Genomic DNA, 20,454 nt, shown 5'->3' with positions numbered 1-20,454 from the left:
TTAACATGAGAAAGGGTCAGGCATAGAGAATCTCTACTGGATAGATATACTCTTTAATGTGTTCTGACTCTTTCCGTAGTTAAGGCTAAAAAGCACGGGGTATAGGCAAAAAAACTCTGATCACACTAGTGAGCAAAAACGTCGTAGCCACTGGGGCATAGGTTTCTTGTGGTCCGACCAGTTTTACTCAGCCTTTGTTTCTGCAACCCTAGCTCCTAGATTTTAACGTGAGAAAGGGTCGGGCATAGAGAATCTCTACCAGATAGATATACTCTTTAATGCATTCCGACTCTTTCCATAGTTAAGGCTAAAAAGCTCAGGGTGCGGGCAAAAACTCTAATCACACTGGTGAGTAAAAACACTGTAGCCGCTGGGGCATAGATTTCTTGTGGTCTGACCAGTTTTACTCAGCGTTTGTTTCTGCAACCCTTGCTTCTAGATCTTAACGTGAGAAAGAATCAGACATAGAGAATGTCTACCAGATAGATATACTCTTATTAGCCCTCGAGTGAGGCTCGGCCCCTTGCCGTAGCAGGGTTGGGTGTCACTAGAGATCAAGGAGTCAATAGTGAAACCGATAAGAGAAAGCGTGCGTAGATTAAGGGTAAAAGCGATGTAGTTGTTCGATGTTCCGAGCGTTGACGAAGACATCGCCATCGATGGTCTTGAGCCCCTTGCCATTGCTGGGGTCGGGTGTTACTAAAGATCGAGAAGTCGATAGCGAAACCGATAAGAGAAAGCGTGCGTAGATTAAGGGTAAAAGCGACGTAGCTGTTTGATGTTCTAGGTGTTGACCAAGACTTCACTGTCGATGGTCCTGAGCTTATAGGTGCCTAGTCAAAGCACCTCCACGATGAGATATGGTCCCTCCCACGGCGGAGAGAGCTTGTGGCGGTTCTTGTTGCTCTAGACGAGGCGGAGCACCAGGTCCCCGATGTTGAGGGCCCGACCTCGTACCCGATGGCTGTGGTACCGGCATAACTCTTGCTGGTACTTGGCCGAGTGGAGGAGGGAAATGTCACACACTTCATCTAGCTGGTCCATGGCATCCTCGTGGGATGCCTTGGCTCCCTGTTTGTCGTACGCCCAGAACCTCGGTGCTCCATAATCGAGGTCAGTCGGGAGGATAGCCTCGGAACCGTAGATCATGAAGAATGGCATGTAGCCAGTGGCCATGCTAGGGGTTGTCCTCAAGCTCCGAAGCACCGTGGGAAGCTTCGTGACCCATCATCTGTCAAACTAGTTCAACTGGCTAAAGATCCTAGGCTTGAGGCCTTGTAGGACCATGCCGTTCATGCGCTCGACCTGCCCATTCTTATGGGGGTACACCACGGCGGCCCAATCAACGTGGATGTGGTATTCATCATAGAATTGGAGGAAGTTTTCCTGGTGGACTACGTGTCATTGTCCATGATAATAGAGTTCGGGACTCCAAAGCGATGGATGATGTCAAGGAAGAACAGTATGGCTTGCTCAAACTTGATTGTAGAGATCGATCGAGCCTCTGTCCACTTTGTAAACTTGTCTACGGTGACAAGCAAGTGCGTATAGCGCCCGGGTGCCCTTTTGAGAGGTCCGACCATATCGAGCCCCTATGTCGCAGAACCGACCAATTTATAAGAGTACAAGTACAATGGCAGCCCGCAAGTGGTTGCACTGTCATACTTGAACCCATATAAATCCGGTAGTCCGTCGAGTACCACAACGGGTCTCGATAAACGATTTACAACAACCAAGATCGTACATGATTTGACATACATGCCACATATTACATAAAGTTCACAGATACATTTTGTCATCAGAGTACGAATAAAAGTTATTACAAACCGAGTTTGATAGATAAAGCGGAAGCAATTAAGTTCGAAAATAAAGTTTCCAACATAGTTTGATACAGTGCCAAGTAGGATCACGGTCCACAAAAGCAAAGATAGGGATTAATAAAGAAGCCTGCCCAAGGCTTACTCCTCATCCACAGCGGGATAGAAGCAACTCTTGCAATAACCATGATACACAGTGCCATCTGCACCATTAACATGTACCACTTGGTGAGACAATGCCATAATGGATAAGAGTTACATAACCGAGTAAGAATTTTTATAAGAGGAGGAACAATTTAATTATGTGAATGGTAATTATCATGATGCATGCTCGTTCCGTACGTCCTCACAAACTTAGGAAAATTTTGTTTCTAACGGTAGACACGGTGGCATACATACGTTCTCTCATAAATAGCGTAACTAGTCGAGCTACACGTTTCGTTGTTAGTGTACCTGCATAAGATTTCATTTCAGCCCTAAACCCATAATGAAATATGCAGAATGTAATTGTAAATACTTCCATATATGTATACCCATACATATACTTCTGTATCAATCTACCCGACAATAATTTAAACCCACAATTAAATACGTACCATATACACATGCAAGCATGCATACATAGCCGTACCAAAGCTAACTCTCCCCGACCGCACTCTCACATCTTGCGGTCATACACTCATCATCTTACCTTGGCGTAGAGGCATTTGATCCATACATTACCACTCAAGTGAATGGCATCCATATAATAGCACGCCGTATGGACGACGAAGTAAAAACCCCCATGTTAGTACTTAAATAGCCACCTAATAGTCCTTAATTTGGGCATAAGGAAAGTGATCATTGGCACACTTTAGATTTCAAATACCTATTATATAACTATTAGTTGCTAGTGAAGGTTTTTTTGGAAACAAATACTTTTGTTTTAAATACACATGTGACAATTAACGTTGAATCTTGCTCTGATACCAGCTGTCGTAGAACCGACCAGTTTATAAGAGTACACGCACAAAGCAGACCGCTCACAAGTCCACCGGAGGCAGAGCTCCCCACCATCAGCTTGCTCCACATACCCGTCAACGCCACACGTTTCTTGGAGAGTTTGGGATGCCTACACTCTTATGGAGAGTGCTCAGCTATGTAGGTTATCCTGATGGAATGGAGCCCCGCTACTTCTGGGCGAATGAGCAGTTGGGGGAGGGTCTATTGGTTACTGTGGAGGCCGTTGTTCATCCCCGAGGTGACGGTTCTGAGTGGACATGTTGGTGTTATGAGTCAACTGGCAGGACTGCTGAAGAAGCAGCTGATAGGGTAGCCTTTAGGATACTGAGGGATATCATGGATCATTTTCCTTAGGAGCTGGCAGCCGCTTTGGTTGGAGTCTTTCCGAGGGGCAACCCCTCCACTGACTCATGGCAGCAGGCAAGAGGAAGATCTTTGGAGATTGGTGCAGCAGAAGGGCAGAACAGTGATAACCCTACCATGAGCGCCATGTTCGTAGTGATGAAGGTGTTAGATGGAGTAGAAGGTAGCCTAAGACGTGTGTCTGGTGCTCTTGGTCATGCCCGTGAGGACCGACGTCAGCTTTAGAGGGAGCACGACGCCGAGATTGAGAGGCTCAATGCAGAGATGGCTCAGTTAACTCACCAGAGGAATATAGCCTGGTCCACAGAAGATGTTCTGAGAGCTCAACAGTTTGAGCTAGAGCAGCAGCTGGCCAATGCGGAAGAGTACAACGACAACCTACATGAGGAGGTTCATCAGCTGAATAACTAGCTCCATCCTTATGTTCTGCCTGGAGCCACAGAGATGGATCTAGAGGAAGACGAGGAAGAAGAAGAAGTGGAGCCTGAGGGAGGAGAGGATCCTATCTCTGACCTCGATAGTGATCATGATGAGGATTAGATCACTTAGTACTTAGTGGAAGGGCTAATGTATCACCTTTATTCATGTAATGGACCTATAGCTCAAATTTGGTATTGGTAATCCGACTATCATGTAATATTATTAATCGCACGACTATCGCATGTTTGGTTAAACATCAATGCAATTCCAGTCCTTTGTTGGTGATCACGATTTAAATTTGCATGCGATATGAGCGCGATAAGTGGTCAAATTGGTGGTGTCATGTTGCAAGAATGAATGATTATGCCTTTGTTTTGTATGGAATTAAGATTCTCCCTAGTAATTTCAGTTTGGCATGAGTACATAATTCATCTGCAATCTCTTGACATCAACCAATAATCGCTTGTTGTTGCAACTTCGCAGATGACGCGCACCCGTGTTGGAGCTGGTGGCAGCCAAGATGGCAATAATGATGACTTACCACCACCACCGCCACCGTCCGCTCAGGAGTTCTTTACCCAGTTCTTAGGGAGCCAAAGGACAATGGAAGAAGCTTTGCGTCTCATCGCGCAAAACACCGCTCGTGGCCACCCACATCAACCAGGGGCTGAGCCAAATTAGCACAGTACATTCAAGGAATTTCTAGATACGAAGCCTCCAATCTTCAAGGTGGCTGAGGAACCACTACAGGCTAACAAGTGGCTCAATACCATTGAGCAGAAATTTCGTTTGCTGAGGGTCACAGAGCATCTGAAAGCTGAGTATGCTTCTCATCAGCTGCAAGGACCAGCAGGGATCTGGTGGACACATTTCTTGTCATCTCTACCTGCTAATGCGCGAGTGACCTGGGAACAGTTCAAGCTGGCTTTTAGGGGACATCATATTCCCCCGGGCCTAATGCGCATGAAAGCGGATGAATTTATGAGGCTCACTCAAGGAACGAAGACCCTCACCGAATATATGCACGCATTCAACAACCTATCCAGATATGCTCCAAGTTTTGTGGATACTGAGGAGAAAAAGATAGAGAGCTTCAAACGGGGTCTGGGTACCAAACTGATGAAGACCATGGCTAATTCTAGGTGTACCACGTACAATGAGTTTATTAGTGATGCCTTGACCCAAGAAAACCACAATAACATGCATGTCGTTGCTAAGGGTCGCAAGAGGGCATATGAGGCAGGTGCCTCCGGATCTTCCTAGTCAAAAGCGCCTATCACAGCTAGGCCACAATTCTATCCACCTGCACCCAAGTTTAGGCCTCCACCAGCTAAAGCTCAGAATAACAGGCCACAGAAACCATTCCGTAAGGCATTCACTATTGCCTTACCAAAAGGGATTGGCAGTCAGGGAAGCTCCACAGGACCCCGGAATAATCAACCATGTTTCAACTACAACCAAATGGGTCATTGGGCCAAGGAATGCCCCCACCCCAAGAAGAATGGCAACCCAAATCAGAACAATCAGAGGCAGGCGAACGCAAGGGCACGTCCGGGATACGTGCATTATACCGCTGTTGAGGAAGTGCCCGCTGGAGAAGTTGTCACGGCTGGTATGTTTCTCATCAACAAGCATCCCGCTGTTGTTTTATTTGATTCGGGAGCTTCTCATTCATTTATGAGTCAAGCATTTGCATCTAGACATGATCAAGAAATAATTGAAGTAAGCAAAGGGGGTTATAATATAAGTTCAGCAGGGGGTACTGTTACTACCAAAAAGATAGTAAAAAATGTGCTCATCTCCATACAAGGGAGGGAGTACACAACGGATTTGATAATATTGCCCGGGTTATCGATAAGTGTAATCTTAGGCATGAATTGGATGAAGTATCATGGTGTTCTTATTGACACTAGCACCCGTACTATTATGTTGAGAGAACCCACGGGAGGGAATGCTTTTCTAGTACCACTCTCCCGCAATTTCGAACTCCAACATTTAGCTTGTGCTATCCAAACCACCACACTTTGTGATATCCCAGTGGTTTGTGAGTTTCCGGATGTATTTTCAGAGGAATTACCAGGCTTACCACCTGATAGGGAGGTGGAATTTAAGATTGAGTTAGTGCCAGGTACGGCACCCATATCAAGAAGGCCCTATAGAATGCCACCCAATGAGTTAGCGGAACTTAAGGTTCAATTGCAAGATCTATTGGACAAGGGTCTTATCCAACCTAGCTTATCTCCGTGGGGATGTCCAGCCTTGTTTGTGAAAAAGAAGGACAAGTCACTGAGAATATGTGTAGATTACAGACCACTCAATGCTGTGACCATCAAGAACAAATATCCATTGCCTCGCATCGACATCTTGTTCGATCAGCTAGCGAAGGCAAAGGTATTCTCCAAAATCGATTTGAGATCAGGCTACCATCAGATCAAGATCAGACCGGAGGATATACCTAAAACTGCTTTCTCTACTAGGTACGGCTTATATGAGTATTTGGTTATGTCTTTCGGACTAACGAATGCTCCTGCCTACTTCATGTACCTGATGAATTCGGTATTCATGCCCGAGCTTGACAAGTTTGTGGTCGTGTTTATCGATGATATATTGATATATTCAGAAAATGAGACAGATCACGAAGAACATCTGAGGATTGTCCTATCCAGACTAAGGGAGCATAAGCTATATGCAAAATTTAGCAAGTGTGAATTTTGGTTGAGCAAAGTACCTTTCTTAGGTCACATCTTATCAAGAGATGGAATCTCTGTAGACCCATCAAAAGTACAAGAGGTCATGGATTGGAAAGCCCCAACTTCGGTTCATGAAGTTCAGAGTTTTCTAGGGTTAGCAGGATATTATCGTCGTTTCATTCCAGATTTCTCAAAGATAGCTAAGCCTATGACCAGACTACTTTAGAAAGATGAGAAGTACAAATGGACACCAGAATGTGAAGTAGCTTTTCACACCCTCAGAACTTTGTTGACTACAGCACCTGTGCTAGCACAACCAGACATTGAAAAGCCCTTCGATGTATTTTGTGATGCATCAGACATAGGCTTGGGTTGTGTGCTTATGCAAGAAGGAAGAGTTATTGCATATGCTTCTCGGCAATTGAGAAAACATGAAGTCAACTACCCTACACATGATTTAGAACTTGCAGCAGTTGTTCATGCATTAAAGATATGGAGACATTATTTGTTGGGCAATGTATGTCATATATATACTGACCACAAAAGTCTCAAGTATATCTTTACCCAACCAGAGCTGAACATGAGACAACGAAGATGGTTAGAGCTAATTAAGGACTACAATTTAGAAGTGCATTACCATCCTGGTAAAGCTAATGTAGTAGCAGATGCACTCAGTCGAAAGTCTCATTGCAACACTACAGAAGCATTATTGGAAGATGGATTCAACTTATTACATCCTGCTGTACTACACAATATCACGATCAGTTGTTCACTTGAGAGCAAAATCATAGAGCTACAGCAGACAGATGTAGGAATAGGTCACATCAAGAGAAAAATGCAAGAGCAAGAAACCAAGCATTTCAGATTGGACGAAAGAGGTATATTATGGTTTGAGGACCGACTTGTGGTACCAAAAGATCTTGAGCTGAGGAATCAAATTTTAGATGAAGCTCACTCATCCAAATTGTCTATCCATCCGGGTAGTAGTAAGATGTATCAAGATTTGAAAACCCGTTTTTGGTGGACTAAGATGAAGAAAGAGATCACAGCCTATGTTGCTAGGTGTGATAACTGCAGTAGAGTAAAAGCTGTTCATATGAAATCCACTAGATTACTTCAGTCATTGCCTATTCCAGGATGGAAATGGGAGGAAATCAGCATGGACTTTATCACAGGCCTTCCAATGACGCCACAAGGTCACGATTCAATATGGGTTATTGTTAATCGTCTCACCAAGTCAGCACACTTTATACCTGTGAACACACGGTATATAGCTGGGAAATACGCTGAGATATATGTTTCCCAGATCGTGAGACTGCATGGAGTACCTAGGACTATAATCTCAGATCGAGGACCACGGTTCATAGCTCGTTTTTGGGAGCACTTACACCAGGCTTTGGGAACCAAGCTAATCAAAAGTTCGGCATACCATCCGCAAACTTTAGGACAGACGGAGCGAGTGAACCAAATCCTAGAAGATTTGCTTAGAGCTTGTGTTATATCTTCAAAAGGTTCATGGGAGAAATGGTTACCTTTAGCTGAGTTCTCCTATAACAACAGTTATCAAGCGAGTATCAAAATGGCTCCATTTGAAGCATTGTATGGCAGAAAATGTAGAACTCCATTGAATTGGATTGAGCCCGGTGAATGGAGATACTTTGGTATTGACTTTGTCAATGAAGCCGAAGAGCAAGTACGTATCATCCAACAACATATGAAGGCAGCTCAATCAAGGCAGAAGAGTTATGCCGACAGAAGAAGAAGACCACTGACTTTTGAAGTGGGTGACTATGTATACTTGAAAGTATCACCCATGAAAGGGGTGAAGAGATTTGGGATGAAAAAGAAGCTTTCACCAAGATATGTAGGGCTATACAAAATTTTGGAACGAAAAGGAAATGTTGCGTATAAGTTACAACTTCCACCAAAGATGAGTGCAATATTTGATGTCTTCCATGTTTCTCAGTTGAAGAAATGTCTTCGAGTACCTGAAGAAGCCATTGCACCCACCAACGTGCAGCTTCAATCGGATTTGACCTATGAGGAAAAGCTAATTCGAGTATTAGAGGAGATGGAGAGAGTAACACGGAGTAAGATTATTAAGTTCTATAAGGTGGTGTGGAACAATCATAGTGAACAAGATGCTACGTGGGAAAGAGAAGATTATTTACGATAAGTTTATCCCGCCTTTTTCCAAGAATGGTAGGTCTTGCAAATCTCAGGACGAGATTTTTATAAGGGGGAGGGGCTGTAACACCTCGGGTGTTAGCCTTGCATAACTTGACTTGCATAACATGAGCATGATCATCAAGCATTCATAAACAAGCATTTACAATTGAAACATTGGATTGAAACATCTGCAACATTTGCTTGTTATCGCATGTTTCTTTGAACATGTGCAAGTTTTCTCATTATTTCATGACTCCATGTGTCTATGCATATGATCATGAGTGTGTACATGTAGATGGTTGATATGAGTCACAAAAATATATTGGCAATACTTAGGTTCACAAATGGAACATGGTTCATGAATGTCACTTCCCATGATCAAACCCTTAAGTGATGTTTCATGTGATTACACTAAATAGCTCTATGAGTGACTAATACATGAAATGATTGAATGACCATGCAAATTGCTTAAACATGTTTAGAGTATCATTATGAACAACTTTGATATTCATGGTTAGGGGTAATTAGGTCATTAAGCCATGATTTGAAGTGTATCATCATTTAAATGTGACATGTTTGACCAAATTTGAACTAGGTGTTAGAGACCTCGCCGTGGGCATCTAGGGTGTTGCACGTGTCATGGTGGAGGCCGAGACGCTCATGCATCGGGGCCATGGCACATGGCCTGCCACCTCTCTGTGCCTGGTGGACTGACACGTCCCTATCAGGTCGCTCTAAGGGCGCGAGCTGGCTAGTGTCGAGCTCGCGTCATCAGGACAGCGAGCTCTCGGCCTGCAGCACCACTGTATGCTCGAGTAGTGTGTGAATCTCGCAATGGGCCCGATGATCCTTGGGTGTCACGGGCTCCGGAAGCCCCCGGAGCAAGGCCGCCACGGCAGCGATGTTTTGGCTTGCCCGGGTGAAGTGTGGGAGGGCTTTGTCATCCTCGATGATCCTCCAATTTATGTCGTGGGCCACGGCATGTGCACGCCCACCATCTTCGTGGCGCTCGATCTCTCGCTCAAGCTCCGTGCGTTCCTGCTCAAGCTAGAGTCGTGCTTCCTCAAGCTCTTGGTGCCGCGCCTCAGTTGCTCTACCCGTAGGCAAGGTGGGGACCCTACATCCCCCTTGACCTCATCGTCGAGGTCGCCTGTTGGGGTAGCCCCTCCCTCATGGTGCTTTTTGGTGTATCCCTCGGGGGTACTTGCCATGAAACATTCTCGTGAGGGGTGATGGCTCCCCCTGCTAGAGTCAGAGTCGGAGGGCGACTCCAATTCTCTCATGAGAAGGTCGTGGAAAGATTCCACAACGTATTTGGTCATCCCCATGAACTCATCGTTTGTAGGGGATGGGGGCGTGCACTGCGCCACAAGGTGGCCAGCGGTCTTTGCAGCGTTGCGTAGACCGAACGGGAGCGCTGTCGGGGTGCTCCGGATGAGGTATTCCAGGGAGAGCGGCTCTCCTCCGGCAAGCTGCGTTATGACGTTGGTGAACGAGAAGGTGAGGCGCCGCAGGTCCTCCTAGGACAGTCGGGGTCCTAGGAAGGCGTCGAGCTAGCGCTCTAGCCTCCCGTAATCAAAGCCGAGGAGCTGTTCACTCCTGGGGGTGCGGGCCTTCGGTGCGTGCAGCTACAACTCCTCAAGCATCTCAGCGATTGCATCGAGGCCGGCGGGGTGGAGAGGCTGTACGGTGGTGGGAACCTACGCCAACTCTCCCTCTGTCGTAACGATGAAGTCTAGGTTCCCGAAGCGCACATGCGCACTCGAGACCCAGCTGACGCCGTGACTAGCCATCCAAGGCCTGATGTGGACGTCGAGACATGCAAAAAGCCCCTACCTGGCGCGCCAACTGTCGGTGTTTTCGGACCACCGACGAGTAAATTTGTATTTGCGCGTCTAGCTCGGATGGTGTACTCAGAGGACACAAGGGTTTATACTGGTTCGGGCAGAACGTCCCTACGTCCATTTCACTGCAGCTCATGTTACCGGCACTTGGTTTGTAGTAGGGGTTACAAACAGGTGAGAGAGGGAGAGGATCCCAAGTCTCTGGTGGAAGGAGTGAACGGGTGCTAAGAGCTCGCTTGCTGCTCAGCCATGTGCTCGTGTCGTGCTCTTGTGTTCTGATTTCTCGATCCCCCTTATGCCCCACCCTACTTCCCCTTTTATAGGCGAAGGAAAAGCACGGGTTATAGTGGAGGAAAATGAGAAGAACGAGAGAGAAGAAGGCTTTCAGGGTCGCCGGGTCCTTCTTCTCCTTCATACGGGTCCTGCACGGTCATGTAGATGTCAATAGGGACGGCTCCACATCGTGGCCCTGTTCATCACTGGCGCCATGCACGGGTGTCATCTGCCGGTCATGGCGTTCCAATCCATCTCGGTGGACGTCGTGGTGAACTAACGCTCCTGTCAGCGTCCGTACGCGGGTTAGGTAGAACAGCGCAGGCACGTCCGACATTGTTCTTGATGTGAATCCCCAGGTATGGCCCATCATGGCCACGGGTTACATCGAGGCATACCAGCCTCTTCCCTGGTGTCAGAGTTTTGACCCAGGCCTATACGCTTGGACCTGGAGTGGTTGGCGGCGGCATGGGTCCCCGTCGGGCGAGACAGAACCCGCGTCTTCGAGGTCAGGCGAGACGGAGCCCGTGGCCTTGGGCGAGATGGAAACCGCGTCCTTGGGGTCGGATGAGACAGAGCCCGCACTCGAGGGGTCGGGTGAGATGGAGCCCGCACCCAAGGGGTCGGGCAAGACGGAGCCCGCGGCCTCGAGGTCGGGCAAGACGGAGCCCGCAATGTCGGGGTCGGGCGAGACGGAGTCCACGGCCTTGGGAAAGACGGAACCCGCATCTTTGGGCCGGGCGAGACGGAGCCCGCACCTAAGGGTTCGGGCGAGACGGAGCCCGCGGCCTCGAGGTCTGGCGAGACAAAGCCCGCGGCCTTGGGGTCGGGCGAGATGGAGCCCGCGACCTTGGGGTCAGGTGAGACCTTTTAATACGTCTTGAGCCATCTGCAGAAGTCAGCGTGGGCGCTAACCTCCTTGCTTTGGGTATCCCTAATATCGATACCCGACAAGCTGTAACACCAGATCTACTTTTGAAACATCCAGATGAAACATTTGCGACATACATATGAAACAGCTGAAACACTCGAAACATGTGTATGAAACACTTGCAAAAAACACCTGAAAACACTTCTATGTGTGAAAACGTATGCAACATCCAGATGAAGCATTTGCAAACATACGTCTAGAAAACGAGATGAAATATTTGGAACATACACTTGAAACATACGTGTATAGCCACTGCAACATGTGCAACATTTTGATCTACTTCTGCATGTCTCTACTTTTGCAACATCCAGATGAAACATCTGAAACACTTCAAACATACTCTTGCAACATGGGCTTTACTTGGACGAATGGAGACATGCTCGCGCGGAGGTCGACTGCGGCGCATGGACCTCGTTGTGCGGTAGCAGCAAGGGCAACTTGCCAATGAGCGCGGCGTCACATGAATCTCGTCCCCCTCGTCTGCTTGCTGGAGCACCGTCGTGGAGGCTCGCTGACTCGGTGGAGGCGGCCGCGGCGAGCAGGTCTGCCACGTCAAGGAGACAGCGCGGTAGAGGCGGGACAAGGCAGACTGGGCCCGGTGGAAAATGCAGCGCGGAGGAGGCAGCGCGGGGGAGGCCACAGGGGATGGAGCGTGGCGTGGCGGGGGCGCAGCGCTGCGGGGGACCGGGGGCGACGACGAGACGGAGTGGGGTGGGCAGATGGGCACGGCGACGCAAGAAGAAAACGGCGTAGCGAGCATCGAGGCGCGTGGATGGAACGAGCGGATAGGATCGCTGGACGAGCGGTGCGTGCAGAATTGAACGGTGGGAGGCGTCCGTCCGTCCAGACGTCTTAATTGTATCATTGTCGATATAGGAAAGTACCTATGGTGAGCACTCCGGTTCATCAAATCCAGGAGGGCGTTCCCTCGGCTCGGATTTCTCACGCCTTGGGTCTCCGGTCTTGATAAACATAAATCAAGGTTTCATTTGACCAAATATACCGTCAATAAAATGTGTGGAAATAAAGCCATCAGCGGTCTTGGTATCGACTTCTCGAGTAAATGTGCAAAGCTGTCTTGATCAGTTACAATATGATTATGAGAAGCAATGGATCATCATACGCTACAAGAGAGTGAAGAGACGACTCCGGCTCTGGCTCCTGCGCCAAAATCACTGTTCATCTATACGTATTTCACTGTTTATCGAAGCTGTTTTTCTCTCTCCTTTCCTCCCCTCTCACAGACGCCGCCGCAGCAGCCGGAGCCAGAAATTCGAGCTTCACCGGCTCCGGCTCCCGCAGCCTCCTGTCGACCGCCCAGCGGCCGACACCCTGCTACAGTGCCAGAGCCGGAGCCCGCAGGGCCTAAAGCTTTTGTAGGTTATCTTCTTTGGAGGTTCCAGCACGTCAAGGTATGAATCACAACAATCACACTCACATCTTCGCCACAAAGTCTCCTGCCCCACAGGAAAGAGCAGTACACATTGACGGACACCGGTCTGTCACCATCAGATCAGTCACAACTCACAGGTCACTAGCGGGGAGTATCCGAGCACAGTGGACTTGACCTAATGCGATAGGCCTCGTCGACCTGCCACCTTGGTTCGTACGTACGAAAAGAACCGAAGGATTTTCATGTAATTTCGGTGATATATACATTATACAATGTTGAACAATGAAAAATACCAGACACTACAGCTGCTTGATTCGCGAGTCGCAGGGACTCAGGCCTCAGGGAGTACAGGTAGAACCAAACCTCATCAACAGGGACAATCCATCCGTTATGGTCAGCCAGCTGTTGCCTCAGCAATTTTTCTTGTTTACATGAGCTCCTGACCGTCTCCACCGGTGCTGCATGCAGTCTCAAAAAAAAAACAGAACCCCTTAGGATTCTACTGCATAGCTTAAAGTAAATGATCTGTTACAAGCAACATCACTCACCATGCGGCCTTTGTGCAGCAAGGTACAGTACCCAGCCTTGAGAGGTTTTTCCAGAGTTTATCGAAGAACCAAGCTTCATAGCAAGAATGCCATGGTACACAAGCAGATTACATCCTGACGCAACAGCCAAAAAGAGAGCAGCAACTCAATGACCCTTGGGTCAACAGAATTCTGAACGAGGCAATGCAGTCATGGGTGTTCTCATTCTTTCAAAAATGCCATGGGTGTACTCTGCCTGTTTAAACTCTACTCAGCTATGAAACTATGATCTTTAACTCAAACAGTTATGGCGATGATCTCACAACTGGATAAGAGATTTTCCTAGTCCTAGTAAAAGAAGCCAAGGACCTTCCCTCCCACGTTCTTTCTCCTCGCCTCTTTGTCCATGATGCAATCAGAGGCGGTAGAACGATGTGCCCAAACTGCAAAACGGAAAATGAAGTTCGCTGGAAACTTGGTTCGATTAAGATGCATCAGATAAGTGATGTTTGCACACAAGCTGTTAGTTAACTAACCTGACGTGAGGGAAGCAGCCCCACGGTCCAGGAATCGATTTCCTTACTAACATCAAAACATGGGCTGATCATGCCACTTTGTTCAGTCTACCGTTGAGTTCAACAACTATCCTAACTGAGAGATGATCATCAGCAAACTCAAACACACAAATGTATCCTGCAGTAAAAAGAGCAAAACCATCACTCATGGAGAGCTAGAAACAGTCCTAGTATAGTTTACCACCAAAAAGTAGGTGCATATTTGATTAAGAGCCCGTTTGGATGGGTGAAACATTTCTGATTCTGGGCAGAATCATCTGAATCTCTACCAAATGCTGAAAAATCAGAAACATTTCACCCTGAATCACCTAGAAACATTTCTCCTTTTAACATTAGGAAGGAGAATCACCCTTGCACCGATTCCTAGTTCATTTCAGGGAGAATCAAGATCGGTAGCTAAACAAATAGAGCAAGTGATTCCGTTTCAACAGAGAATCGTTTTTAGGAGAAAAAAACAATCTGGATCCAAAACGTTTCTGTGAGAATCTGGATCCCTACCAAATAGGCCCTAATGATAAAAAATTTACCATGCTTTTGCATGACGATGATGACCATTGATGAAGGTATGATTATCACTGTCAGACTACATGAGCACTATATTAAGGTCCTCATCAGTATATGGAGGTAATTGCAGCTGTCAACTGTTTCTTTCAGACAGCAAAGTCGGAACAATGTATGCCCATTACTAAGTAACTGGAGCATTTATTTCATGATGCAGTCTGGTAATCTTTTGTCAACAGAAGCTCCACCAAATTGCTGCAGTGAAGGTTGCATAGGTGATAGGACACAGCTTCTTAACAAGTATGACAGTTCTATTTTATAGCGAAAACTGCTTCTTTTTTACCAACATTAGATAGGAGCATTGTCACCTAGCAAGTTTACAACATCATGACCTGTTTATATTGATTTCTTTCTAAATAATGCAGGATAGCAAATTCAAATTTACATGGCTGAATGCAGTTCTATTTTCAGTTCCAGACCTCTGTATAGAGGGCCCAGTAATGAGGCCTAGAAAAACTCGTGTTCAGATTGCAACTTGTAAGTGAACTCAAGTACTGAACTGTATAAATGGTTAGAATTTATTCCCCTGATAACATCTTTTATCTCAACAGCTATCGATATCATATCGAATGTTTAAGGTTCCATGCAAATCATCAGCATGGCCTTGATACTAGGCGAGGAGATTTCCCAGAAAGGGAGGAAAATCTTTGGTTCCCGGTATCCGACAAGGGCGGAACCAGTAAAGACATGGGTGTACACATGTACACCCAATAATTTTTTGCAAAACAATCGAAGTTAGTAAGCATAATACATGTATACACGTATACACTTGTACTTAGATCAGATCTGAATACAAGGTTTTGCCCAAATTGGATAGTTCATAAATGACAAAAATGATATAATATTGCTGATACAGAATAGGAACTAGAATATACAGTTCCAGTAATCCAGTCTTCCAGATATGCATCAGTTCAAACTTAACCTTGTCATCAGTTCAAAAGAACAATACAATAAAGTGCCAGATATGCATCTAGACAATCCTGACCAAGCGCATGGAGGAAATTCACATCTAGAACAAGTGGCCCTTCCCACCACACAGAGCTCGATATCTCCTGATTTACTGCTACAGAATTCAAATCTTGTGAATTAGGGCTGGGGATTGGGGCTCACCTTGGGAGGACCGGAGGAGGATGCAGACAGCAGGATGTGTGGGGCGGTGGTCAGGAGAGGAAAGCGGCCAAGCCGAAAATGACAGTGGCATGCGGCTGGGGACATGGCCGACTGGGGAGTGGATGCAGCAACACTGCTGCTGCTGGGAATTAAATGCCTAGGGTTATACCATGGGCTGGGCCGGCTGCGGCTGCTTCATTGGCTAAATTGATAGCTGAACTTGAATTTCAGGAAGCCATGGGCACCAGCGGGGAAAAATGAAAACCCGTCCCGCCCTGTCGGATCTAAAACCCAGAGATCTTGGGTCCCTAGGTTTGGGTACTCAGTATCACACAGCAGAGGAGTGAAGACAAAGAGGTGGGCATACCTGGTGGTGCTCGCTGCCGGCAAAGGTCCCGAAGAAGACCTGGTCACCTGGCGTAGGGTGGCAATGACTGTTGCTTGGTCATCGCTGGTAACCCATAAAATAGTTGTAAGGTGCCAAGCTATGGTAACAGTGGCAATCGGTTTGTGTGAGCAGTGCGGCTGCAATAACAAGCAGACAAAGGGAGACACCTAGCATAACATCTTCAGAGACGGGGAGCAGAGGATTCGAGGAACAAGAATCTGCTGTTTGTATCCGGGCATAAAGGGCAACTTATGCCCTTGCAGGCATAATTACTCGAGATGGAACTTTCACGGAATACACTAATCATTTCAACACATACTCGAGAATTGGACTGGAAAGCCTGCATATGTCCTCAATGCCGAGTCAAGCTGAGCGGTACGCCAATACTGGAGATGCAGTGCCTGGATCCCCTGGCTAAGTAGTGAATGATTATGGTTATGCTGTTGTTTGACAAAGTGTTGTTCAGCTGTTGAGACAACAAATAAGTAATTTGATGATGCTTACCACTCCAGAAAGCTGCAATGAATATGATCAGTCATACAGTGCCACAGGGTCCACAAACTGCTTCAAAGTTGTAGCCTCTGGCCAAGCAGCAGAGCCTCATCCTTAGCATCCAGATGTAGCAAGAAGCCACTGCGCTTGGTGCTATTGCATGTGTCGGCCACCATCAATATGCTGCTGTTTATCAGCAAGTTTCAGAGACTGAATTAGGTACCATTTGGTCCTCAGAGCAAGTGAATAATTCTCATCATGCGTCGTACCTATCGTACTGAATCCAAATGTGCTAGTCATCAATATTGACCTAACAGAATCACAAGAAAGAAGCTTAAATAGAATCTTGTTTGAGACAGTAAAGTTACTCTTGTATGTCTCATAAACATATGACACAAAGGGGATATTACAAAAAACTCATGCACGCCTCACTAACTATTTGTTCAAAGAAAAGCAGTGCTGATGTATGCTGAGTTTCTGAACACTAGCTATCAGACTGTGCACAGTGATTTCATACCAATAAATTATCCTTAAGAAGCTTGGTATACTATACTGGACTGAAATATATCTTCACTTCCAGGAGTAGGATACCATGGCACACGAACTACAGAGTCTATAAATCATCAGCAAGCACACTGGTTCATTAGTAAAGCCTAAGTGCCCATGGACAAAAGGCACCCAATCTTGCTTTCATGCACTTGCTGGACACAGAGGATAAAAGTCCAACAAACAAATCAAGAAGCTTCTAGTTCTAAGGTTGTGTATCGAGACTCAGGATGTGACATTCAAATTGGTATTCAGATGGTAGTGACAGCAATAACAACCAGAAGTGGCAAAAGTTCATGGAGGAAACCAACTATGTGAAGCCAACAAATATAAAGGTGACATATGCACCACAGATACCTTGGTGTAAGATTTGACTTTTCATTCATATCAATGTGACCATCTTATTGCAAGAGCTGTCAAGCACAAGAATGCTAAATATACCATAATTACATGCCATTCTCGAGCTAACCAACAGCACCTCAGAGTCACAGACCCTTTAGTATCAAATGTAGCAATGACAAAACCAGGAACTCCTCTTGTCTTCCATGTCATAGCTGGTACTGTTACTTCACGTGTACCATCAGCATGGACAAAGACAGAGAAGCTACCAGAATGAGCATTAAATATAATCCTGCAGAAAAAAAAAATGACATTAGGACTTCAGTTACCATTCTAAAGAAAGCAAAACAGAATTTTCATAAACAATAATTTGAAAATAATTGTACACATAACATGACGACACACCACCCAGACAATATAACAAAAAGAATAGCCAACTACAACAGGGAATTCAATCCAAAGCTAACATCAATACAGAGGGCTCACCTTGGTTTAAGTGCCTGAAGAATATATTGTGTTGAATTCACAGGAAGAGTATGCAAGTGATCGTATAAAATCCTGCTATTAGCTCCACTGCACGGTTTCAAGTAGTATGTCATGATACATATCACACCAATTCCGGGCTTCAAAAACAACATTAACGTAATACAGCAGCACGGGACTAAAGATTCTACTCATAAAATACATACTATTGATGATTTACCTTAGTTTTGAGCTTGAGTCAGCTAATGAATGATCCGAGACAAGCCGTCTCTGAAAATGTGGGAACACCCGTAACCTCTCCATCGAATTTATGCAATGGAAAATGGAGCAAAACGACAGGACCTGACCCTGATTCCATGTTGTTTTGCCTCCAACTAATGTCAGCGAAATTTTCACTTCTTTCACATCGTAAAGGGTTACATTCTGCTTCATAAACCCTTTCCCTTTGGATATGATGGTTCTCCCTCTCCATAACCTTCTCAATGCTGAACCGCAATGCATTGTCGCTACAGAGCAGCGCAACCGCATTTAGTGACACGAAACTTACATTGCTGATATCGAAAGAGCCACATCCACTTGAATCCAACCCTGGCAAATGTTTGGCCCTGCAGCGGACGAGTTTACCCTCCAAATTTGCACAAGTGCCAACATCTTTATCACCCAAAACAATATGAAGAGGAAGAGTGGAGTACGGTCCCAATATCCCCTCAAACTGTTGAATAACAGAAATCCATTTGGCCTCCGTTGATTCCGAACCTCTTGCTGAGATGTCCCCAAGGACTACGATCATATTCGGCTTCAATCTTTGAATAGAGTTCTGGAAAAAAGGCATAACATCGGGAATCAAATCTGACAGTAAGTGGACCCTCAAGTGAACACTGAATCGCATGAAAACGTGCAACTCCACTACTTTTAGCACCCGAGGACGGCAGAACAGCAAATTTGCAACTGCATTAGCCCATCTAACGTGTGCAAAATCAAACATTTCAAAATATCCGACAAAATTTCGCGAAAATTCGGGGCACTCGCTCGCATCTGAATCCTCTCACTCACAGCGAAGAATTTGGACATGACGTGGTCGCGGAAGTGGCGGTCAGCGAAGGACGCATCCGACCCGAGGAGCATCAGGTCGGCGACCATCATGGCCCTGAGGTCCCCGGAACCGTGGGCGGCGGGCAGGCCCCCCGAGCAAGAGGGCATCGAGAGCCAGTCCTCGAACGCGAGCAGCGCCGCGACGAGGAGGAGCGGAACGGCTGGGTTGGGCCAAGTCGCCATCGTAGCCGGCGTGGAGACCGGCAGGCGGATGGGATGGGGGTAAGGGCTGCGTCCGTCGGGGTTTGGGTGTAGTCGCCGCCGGCCATGGACCATGGACGGGGGCGGTTGCTTGCTTGCTTCTTTATTTATCGATGACTCAGCATTCCCAGTAAGTTTTGACCGGGCCGTGACAATCAGACGGCAATCACTGGAGAATTTTTTTTTAATTTTAACACTTTTTCGAATTTAATTTTAAATCTAACACTCTCGGATTTTTTTTAAAACTAACACTTTTGGCCGCGCCTATTGTCCTGGCGTGGCCAAATGCCTGTGCCGCGTCATGCATAGTGGCGCGGCACAGGGCTGACGTGGCGACGACCAGAAACGCTGGCCGCTGACGTGGCAGGGCTCTGCCGCGCCACTGATCTTGGCGCGGCAGTGCCGCGTCCTGATCCATGGCGCGACAGAGCCAAATATAACCTCCATCGTGGCCAGTCCCGCTAGCCGAGCAGCAAAACGACCTAGACGTCACTCCCGCTCCCGACCGTTGCCAAGCACGAACGGCGGCAGCCCGGGCCTCCATTGCCGCCTCCCTCTCTTCCCTTCCATTCCCCGGCCGCCTCCCTCCCTCCTCGTCCTAGTTCAAGGTAATGACGCATATTTTATTTTCGTTTAAATGGTGGATAGGATATTATGAATGGGAGTTAAGGTAACTAAAAAAATTATGTTTGGGAACTATGGTGAAGATATTAGTATGAGTTTATCAATGTTAAGGTTAATTATTTAGTTAGAAGTATGTTTGTCATGTATATTTTTGTTGTTATAATTGTTGTTTATAATATTTTAGTTGCATTGCAAATGATTACATTTTACATTAATTTGCGTTGTTTTGATTGGTGTTTAATTTGAACCGTTTTATTAGATGGAAGACATGTTTCGGGAGCAGTTATGGCGAAAACAAGGTCGTCCTAGAGAAATGTACCCCGACGAGTCTAGCAAAGATGCCCCCGTCCCTCCTGAACTCCATGTCCCTAACTGTGACTATGGTCGTCCGGCCGACGTGTTTCAATCGAGATATCCGGACACAGAGTCGTTTTAACGTAAGTTATTGTTTCCGTATATTTTTCTTTTTTATTTGTATTACTAGGTTACTAATATTTTGTTGAATTTTTGTTGTGTAGGCCTATGAGAGGTGCTTTTTCTTTCAGTGGATCGACGGTGCAGACAAGTTTGACCCCCAGGTACCTCCATTTCGATGATTGGTGGAGAGGGCGACA

The 20,454-nt window shown here is 46.4% G+C and overlaps 1 pseudogene; it reads right to left on the bottom strand.

Moving 5' to 3' along the window:
* Positions 1-12,840: 12,840 nt before the first annotated feature.
* On the bottom strand, positions 12,841-19,230 carry LOC136529295 (uncharacterized; annotated as a pseudogene).
* Positions 19,231-20,454: the final 1,224 nt, after the last annotated feature.

This window comes from Miscanthus floridulus, chromosome 19 (assembly GCF_019320115.1).
Source record: "Miscanthus floridulus cultivar M001 chromosome 19, ASM1932011v1, whole genome shotgun sequence".
NCBI lineage: Eukaryota > Viridiplantae > Streptophyta > Magnoliopsida > Poales > Poaceae > Miscanthus > Miscanthus floridulus.
Note: the sequence above shows the minus strand (reverse complement) of the source record. Positions and strands in the feature narration are given on the sequence as shown.